This window comes from Rhyacophila brunnea, unplaced genomic scaffold (assembly GCF_057557595.1).
Source record: "Rhyacophila brunnea isolate RB1 unplaced genomic scaffold, BYU_Rbru_1.0 scaffold_107, whole genome shotgun sequence".
Lineage (NCBI taxonomy): Eukaryota > Metazoa > Arthropoda > Insecta > Trichoptera > Rhyacophilidae > Rhyacophila > Rhyacophila brunnea.
The window spans coordinates 271,854-280,766 of NW_028232760.1; positions in this window are offsets into that span (position 1 = coordinate 271,854).

Genomic DNA, 8,913 nt, shown 5'->3' on the forward strand with positions numbered 1-8,913 from the left:
GCATTTTGAATAGATTTTTAGATGGGTGTAACCGCTCTCATCTCAAATGTTCTCTAAACAAAGTAGACATAATGAATTTGGTTATTCTACAAAATTATAGTGACCTAAACATCACATTAATAAATTACTCTAAATGATTATTTGGGGTTTTAAGAGAAGAGGTATTTTTTTTATTAGTTAAAATAAATTCAAAGCATCATTTTACCACAAAAATGGTGTGCCTAAATAGACCTCAATATATTCAGGCTTCAAATAATTTTTCTATTTGTGCTTCATTCTGAATAGGAGTGAAAATAAGAATAAGATAAAATGGTTTAGATCGAATAAATCGCAGAGAATTTGAATACTATCTGATCTAATAAGCCTATATATCTGCCGAAAAACTAATTAAAAATTTAGTGAAACCATTAGCTTGAATCCAAGATAAAAAAGAAACGTCGCTATTGTACTGCAGACAAAAAAAACAACAATAGTGCTTATCATATCTCTGTATAATTTTTTTCTATGTTTCAAATAGATTAAAGTAAAATTAAAATGAAATATAATTCTTTATAAAAATATGCACGAATATAACCGATGCATTAAAACTTCTTGGAAATACAAATATCATACTGGATACAAAAAAAATATGTTAAACGTACGTGTAAAGCGGCATTATATTTATATAATGAGCAATATCGGTATAATAATATAAATGGTCAAAAGTTTATGTGATGGGATACGACACATTTTTCTTCGTATGATATGCGCAAAAAAATACATCTCTATTCATAAAATGGCTTTACAATTTTAAAATGCCCGTTATAGAAATTACGTGTAAAGTTAATGTAATCTATATACCATCAGTAAATGGGCTAATAGGTGCGAAGAATTTGTGCAAAAGAAATAAAACGAGGGGATAAAAATAAACGGGATTATATAATAACCCACATTAAAAAAATTGAAATTTATACAAACAAATCACATTGATGTGATTGGGTTGAGACACATAAAATATTTTGGAATAGAAGGAACAGAAGATAAAAAATCAACGTTTTTAATCATAGAAATGAGATTACAATTCTATTTAAAAATTCACAATTATTTATCAGGTTAAATTATCTATACGGATGAATTTAAACTATAAGAAAGTATCTATAAATCAAGATTTGATCATAGGATCTTAAAGAGACGTTCATAAATTCAGTTATTAGTTTCTGACTAAAAATTTGAGTAAATATAAAAGTAGGTTGATAAAAAGAATCATAATGCTAAGGTTAATAAGAAAAATGCCATGCAATTCAAGTTGTATAATGTGGCATCTTTGCAAGTATTTTTTCTGAATTCTTCTCATATGATTTTAAGTCCAATAGGAAACAGTTTGGTACAAAGTTGTATTAAACCTTTCATTGCTAAAATAAACACATAAAGGGACTTGAAATTGTATTAAAAATATATGTTAACCTGTACTGTAAATTTAATCTCTATGTTTAATATATAACTAATGAGAATATGTTGCCACAAAAGAAGATTATGATGTGTTTTAAGTAATTTATATAAGATCATAATTCTAGATATCGATAAATAATAAGAATAAAATCGTAAATATTTATATTTTAAAAAACTTCTAAATTTGAAGATACTATAAATTAAATGGACAAGGAATCTATATAAAATCTTTGCAAAAATACTAATATTACACCTGTTAAACGGCACGATAAGGTCTAGGTAAACTTTTATAACACACAAAATACTTTCATTTTTCATTGATCGTGAAGTAAAAACAGAAAATATAATGAAATCACAAGCAACACGTCAAACTCGTGTATTGAGCATTAATGTGCTAGCCAAGCTCCTGAATGAAAGTTTTAAATAAAGTTGTAGAATTGAAGACCAAATAAGAATGAAACTATAGAATATTGCTGTGTGTATGTTATATTAGATGTTTTTACCTTTAAAATTAAGAGATGAATTTTTTTTGAATTTTTCAAACACCTTCGTACGATTTTTTCTGTTATCGACACCCTGATTTTATCTGAACATTATAGAAAATGAATTTATCATGAAAAGAATGCTTTTTACAGTGAATTATATGTCGTTTAAAGATGAAGGTTTCACATACACAATCTTAAAGTCAAGTCGAAAACAAAATCAAACAATTTTGCGTATTTCTCTAAAAGTCTTATAGATAGTTGTTTACGTATTGTTTGTTAGATTTGTTCATAGCCTGACTGGTGGGTACTATAATTATATGTTATATATGACATTGATGCCAACAAGATAATCGATATGTATAGAATTCGATTCTTTTTACTACTTTCTAGCTATATAATGTTTCGATTCGTATGGCTTCAAAAAAAACCATATGGTTTACATTTTAAAAGGCAGTTCAGGCTTTAAACCAGACGTTCTGTGTGTAAAAATTATAAGATGATATTATGAATGAATTTTGGACATTTATAATAAATCAGTTATTTCTTATGAAAAAATATTATGTTCATTGATCTAAAAAACTGCACTTTTAAGGCTTAATTACTAGTTGGGTTATTCATGATTCGAATGAAAATGAAATAAACACAAAAAGTATGCTAATCCATTCTTTTATACACTTTCTTAAACATGACCAGTAAATTGGGAAAAAAATTTAATGTGAGTTGACATAGATATCTAAAATAAACACATGTTAAAATATTTTTGCACAAAACCAGGTATATATTTAAAAATAAAGGCTATAAATCGAGTAAGCATATAAATTAATGACGTAATAAGCAAAAAAAACAGTTTAAATTCAATAAAATAAAGTTTTAACTTTTGATCAAAACAACTCAAAACTTATAATGTATTTAAAAATCCTTTTTTTGCATTTTTTTATTTTTTTTAAATCATATTTTAGTCTAGAAACACCCCAAACTTATTTTCTGTATTTTTTTTAAACTATGAAATGATTTAATAATATATTTAGGTTAACCCAGAATAATTTCCCAATTTTTTTTAATAATCTACCATAATAAAATTGTCCTCTTCATTCAATGTAAGAATTGATCAGAATTTGCTAAAAAAAATCGGTTTTTTGTCATCTATTTGAACTATATGTGCCCATAGTCTAAAAACTTGCGAAACCAGAGTCAAAATCAACCTTATTTCAAAAGACCATATTTTCCAAAATATATCAAACTTCAAAGTTCACCCTGTTTCAAACGTTAATACTTTCTTTAAAAACTTTGATTTTATCATCTGTTTGATTTATTTATAATACTTATGAAACCTTTGTACAAACCCTGACAATAATTAGCTTGGTTCATATCATATAGCTTGGGCGAATAAAAAAACGTATTTTGTAATTTTTAGAATGAAACACGGTTTCAGTTTCATATTGAACAAATTTATTTGACGGGCGTGGCTTTGTCTCAATTCACATATTTACGCCAAAGTACTAATAAAGTATTAAATTACATATATATTAAATCATTAATACCGTATTGGTAAAGATACTAAGGATGATATAAAAGTACTGCACCAGTCTGAAACAATATATAACAGATTGGAAATCCCTAAAATACCATTTTTCGCGTCAACATATCTTTATTAGAAGGACTTTATAGATTCATTTTATGAAAAATAACCCAGTAAATTCTTACTATTTTGGCTCGAATCAATATAAAAAATTGTTATTTATATATGAAATGCTGCCGAGATATTTTATATAAAAAAATAATGGTGATGGTTTGTGTATTTTATTGTTTATTGCAGGAGTTTACATGTGTTATATAGACAAACGTGGGAAGACGATAAATTAATAGTAATTGATCAGCTAGTCGAAAAGATGTTGTGTCACTAATGTATATACTGTAGTTAATATGGTTGTTTGGATTATTCCATCTAGCTTGTTTCATATTAATATTCGGTAAAATATGTTACTTGATCAATGTGTATCTATCAAAAGTTTTCCTAGCGAGCTTAACCTTAAAAATAAAACTATTAAAAGAAATTTAACTATAAAATTACCCATTTTAAAACTGAAATTTTGCTTTTGTTACAGTACAGGTCATATTTAATTTATGTAATGATATATCTAGATCAAAAGTCAAATAAAATTGTTTTTTATGTTTATTTATTGTCTTATAAATTCATCAAAATATAAAATGCCCTACTGCAAGAGCGTATGTTGAATTTGTCGAATCTGAGCATTTTAAATAGCATTTTGTGAATATTTATTTCTATCCGCTATATATTTTTAACTTTTTTTAGTATATTTATGTGAAAAATAAAATGATAATTTTGATAGTATAAATATCAAATATAATCATGAAAAATTATTTAGCCGTTTATAAATTTTTTTTATTAAAATTTTTTGCAGTTCATGCAAATATATGCCACTAAAAATTACAAAAAGTAAATAATTTAGCTATAAATAAGTGCCTGTGTGAAAAATTTAATAAAAAAACCTTTAAAATCGGGATTTATTTGAGAGGGAACCATTCGATATCAAGGTGAATTTTATATGAAGATGTATTACTGGGAATTATAGTATTAATATAGAAATATAATACTTAGAATTGTTATTTTTTTTTAAGATTTCAGGAAAGTTTCGAAACGAAAATATGTGTGAATAGAATAAAACAACGTGTACATTAACATTTAAAATAACTACATAATTTTACTGACATTCTTGCTTTGAAATATCATGTATTCCACACATAAGCTAAATTAATGAAAAATAATTAAATGTTACGCACGTCTTTAAAGCTTATTTTCTATCTGAAGACGAGGTTTGAAATTATAAATTTATGGAAATAATTTTTTTTTGAAATTATAATAGATGCCATATTTTTGTAGCTATATAAAATTTTATTATTCTGCAAGACAAAGATATGAAAGGTATGTTTAAAAAAAAATTTAAAGCCATTTTATTTCTATATTCTTAAATCCGATACATAACCGGTTTTAGAAATTGTGTTTTGTGTTGTGCAAAACAAAATAAAATTTTAGTAAAATACAACTATGGTGTTTTTATAAACCTAGAGCTCACAATTAATGGTTTTATTTTCGTTTCTTATACGTATAAACAATTGTTTTTTATTGAAGCTAATTTTAAAATTTGTCTACTTGATATCATGGCAAAATATAATTCTTAAAAATCCAAATACACAAAACTAAACAAAAAAAATGAATTAAAAAAAAGTTATAGTAATATCTCAAGACAATTTTATCCTATTAATATTTTTTTTGATTGATATAACAAAAATTTAAATCTTTATATCATTTATAAAAATCTTAGAGTATTTTGTGTTTATGTATTTTTTGTTGCAAACAAATTCTTTTTACGACAAATTCCAAAAATTACATATCCATTTCAATTATACAGTATATATCATCCGTTGGTAGTTACAATAAGTATGTGTACTCGATTAAAATATAAATTTCTGATTTTTATCTTATATTTTTCGAGGCCCGAAAAATTTTGTGTATAATAATAAAAGAGTAATCAAATGAGAAGACAATGTTCCCAAGTGGTATTTTTTATGTCTGTACTCATCAAATTCATTTCAAATTAAAAATAGAAATGCAAAGGGGAATGATATGATCTTAAAATATCTATATAAAATATTATAAAATATAAAAGAAGACATCACATACTTAAATTTATTTACCTGCATATAATATATAGTGCTTTCAATGGAAATAAAACCGTTATATCTACATTGTAAAGAAAAATTTATTGTTATTATCCATAAATATATTTATAAGGCGCGATACACCCATAAAAAAAATATGTTAAATAGATGTGAGGTATATCTTCACTATATCATTTTGATATTTTTTCCCTGAATAGGGCATTTTGAAAGCTATTTCATACCAAAAAATTAACAATGCCTATGATAAATTAAAAGGATCAAACAACCAAAATAATATTTTAATGATTCTAGTTTATATTGTTTTGATATTATGGTAATTTAGACAGTAAATATAAAAAATGCTTTCTATCTATAATTATTTTTTTGCATAATTTTTGATTTTCTAAGGTATTATAAGTAAGTTTTTATATTCAGCGGATTTGTATCTTATTTCTTTGTAGAATATTTTATACATGGCAAGATAAAGTTTTTTGATATCGAAACAAATTTTTAAAGCTCTCAATGCATCTTAATTTTAAGCAAAAAAAATTAAAATTCCAAAATTTCTTAAAAATAGAAAAAGTGTGAGAAGAACGTTATAAATTTTATTATCCTTAAAATCGTAGTAATTTTCATTTCATTTAATTTCACTCGTAAAATATTTTGACTTATTAGTGATGTAATTGCATTGTTTACATTCAGAGAAAAAGAGAAACACAATCAATCCAGTGTATCGAAAACAGCGGCCCAAAATTTTCCGAGCGACTTAATATGAGGGTTTAAAGCGAGCGCGAAAAGCACATTATGATTTAAAGTAATATGCATAACTTCATACAAAAAAAAATGTATTCTGCGTAGCTTTTAGCTAACTTTGAATCCGCAGATATTTTTTTTTGAAATTGAAAATATATAATAAGTTTGAAGGATATCATTTAGATTATTTTAAAATCATGAACTATAAAACTTTAAAATAAACAATAAGTTTGAATGATTTCATGTTAGTATATTGTAACATCATGAGCTATTTAACCTTAAGAAAAGAATAAACAATAACTTTGAAGGATATCGTTAGATTATTGTATAATTAGAAAACTGCAAGTTTTATAGTTTAAATAATATAAATATAAAGAGTTAGGATCAAAAAAAATGATGAGGTTTTTTATATGATGATTCATTGAATTTTAATGTGAGCACTAAATATGTCTGATACAGAATTTAAAAGTGGTAAAAAAATTCGAAATTTAACACATGTTGCACGAATAATAATAAAGTTTTATTTAATTTAGTTAAGTTTGTTATTTTGATATTTTTCTTATCACAACCAAAAATTAATAATCTAAATATTTTTGTACATTTGAAAAGCATGTGCATTATTTAAGTAGTATCTCTCGAAGAAATTAATTCTTATAAATCCTATTTTTTCATACAAATGCAGAGCTTCAGAGTTATATGCGCATTCCAAATATATTTCTCTTATGTTAATCTCTTGAAATGATCTTATGCACATTTTGAGTAATGATTCTCCAATACCCTGCCGCCTATAATTCGTATTTACAGCCAACATTCCGATATATCCTATTTTATTGATTTCACCATTTACGGTTTTATTTTCAACATGGGAAAGAATACCACCTATAATTTTTTTTGATGAATTCTTTTGTGGTTTTTCTAAAATAAAACAATGCCGATTGTTTTTATATTGAAAATTTTTAGCCATGTAAAATGAATATTGTTCTTCAAGGTTTGAATTAAAAAATTTGTGAAGTTCAAAGGTATCTTCATCGATAGCTTGTCTGAAATTTATCTTTTTGAAGTGCTTTGAGTCCATTTAAATATCTAAAGGGCATAAAAATGAATGGAACAAGTAAGGATGTATATTTAATAGTATGAAACCATAAATATCATATTTAATTTTGAAATATAGAAAATTATGTAAAATGATAATATTATATTAATTTTAAAAATAATCAGAAATATAATTTGATGACAATTCTAAGACTTTCAGGTGCACAATTTAATGATAATTCCAAGGCTTTTTAGATGCATAATTATATTTTATTAATTTTAAAAATAATAACAAATAAGATTTATTATAATTCTAAGACCTTCAGATTCATAATTATATTTTATAATTTTAAAAATAATAAGAAATATAATTTATTATAGTTCTAAGACTTTCAAATGCATAGATATTTATTTATGGGTTAATTTTCTTTTTATCAATTTTATCTATTTAGACGTAGCCAGCGTGTTGGCAATATTGCACAACTCCTTGATGCATCTTTTGACACCTTCACCTGATCTATCTTCATCAACTGCTCTTCTTACCTCAAATGAGATGAGTTCAAGTGTCTTGGGAGTGTGAGAGCTTGCATGTATGCTTCTACTTCGTCCGGGATTTTTAACACCTTAACATATTCTTTCAGATGCATAATTATATTTGATTAATTTTAAAAAGAATCAGAAATATAATTTGTGAATGGTTTTAAGACTTTCAGATGCATAATTTGTTGATAATTCTAAGACTTTCAGATGTATAATGCTATTTTATTAATTTTAAATTTCCCAAGAATTAATCAGAAAGGAATAAATGAAATTTTAGGTATATCTCATAAATTAACTGATAATCCAATTATATTACCCCGTGTGTATAATTTAAATTTAATATTAATATGTTTTTTAATTTTTATTGGCACTCTCGGTCATATTTAGTCTGTTATCTTCAGACTCTTATGTTACAGCCTATTCTTATTTATTTTTACATTTATAGCTTATAAAACCAACACAAATAACATGATCTATTTTTCATATAAATGTTTTTGAATTGAAATATATTCACATCTAAATATTTATTATCGATTTTTAAATTTGAAGATACATTATCTCATCTTAAATCGAACTACAAATATCAAGTCTCTGTGATGGCTTATCGAGGAGGCTTTCCAAGAATTATAATGGTGGCCATGATCGAGTGCCGCTGATATTAAACCTAATATCTTCAATTTAAAAGATAAAAAATTAAACACCATTCACTAAATACATTTTTACATTTAAAAACTGTTATTTATGATACCTAGCTACAAGGGATACAGTAAACCCTGATGGCAGACCCACGGTAAAATAAATTTATATGTGCAAACATACATCTTTTTATGTCGCAGATAACTTAAATCGATTATTAACACAAGCAACAGTAACTAAAGGCATTAATAGTTTGATGTAAATATTTATCAGAGGGTGCACAATTGAAGGGATCAAAAATAAATAAATTCTGATCCTTTTTAAGAATATTAATTCAAAAATATGTATTAAAGGTATT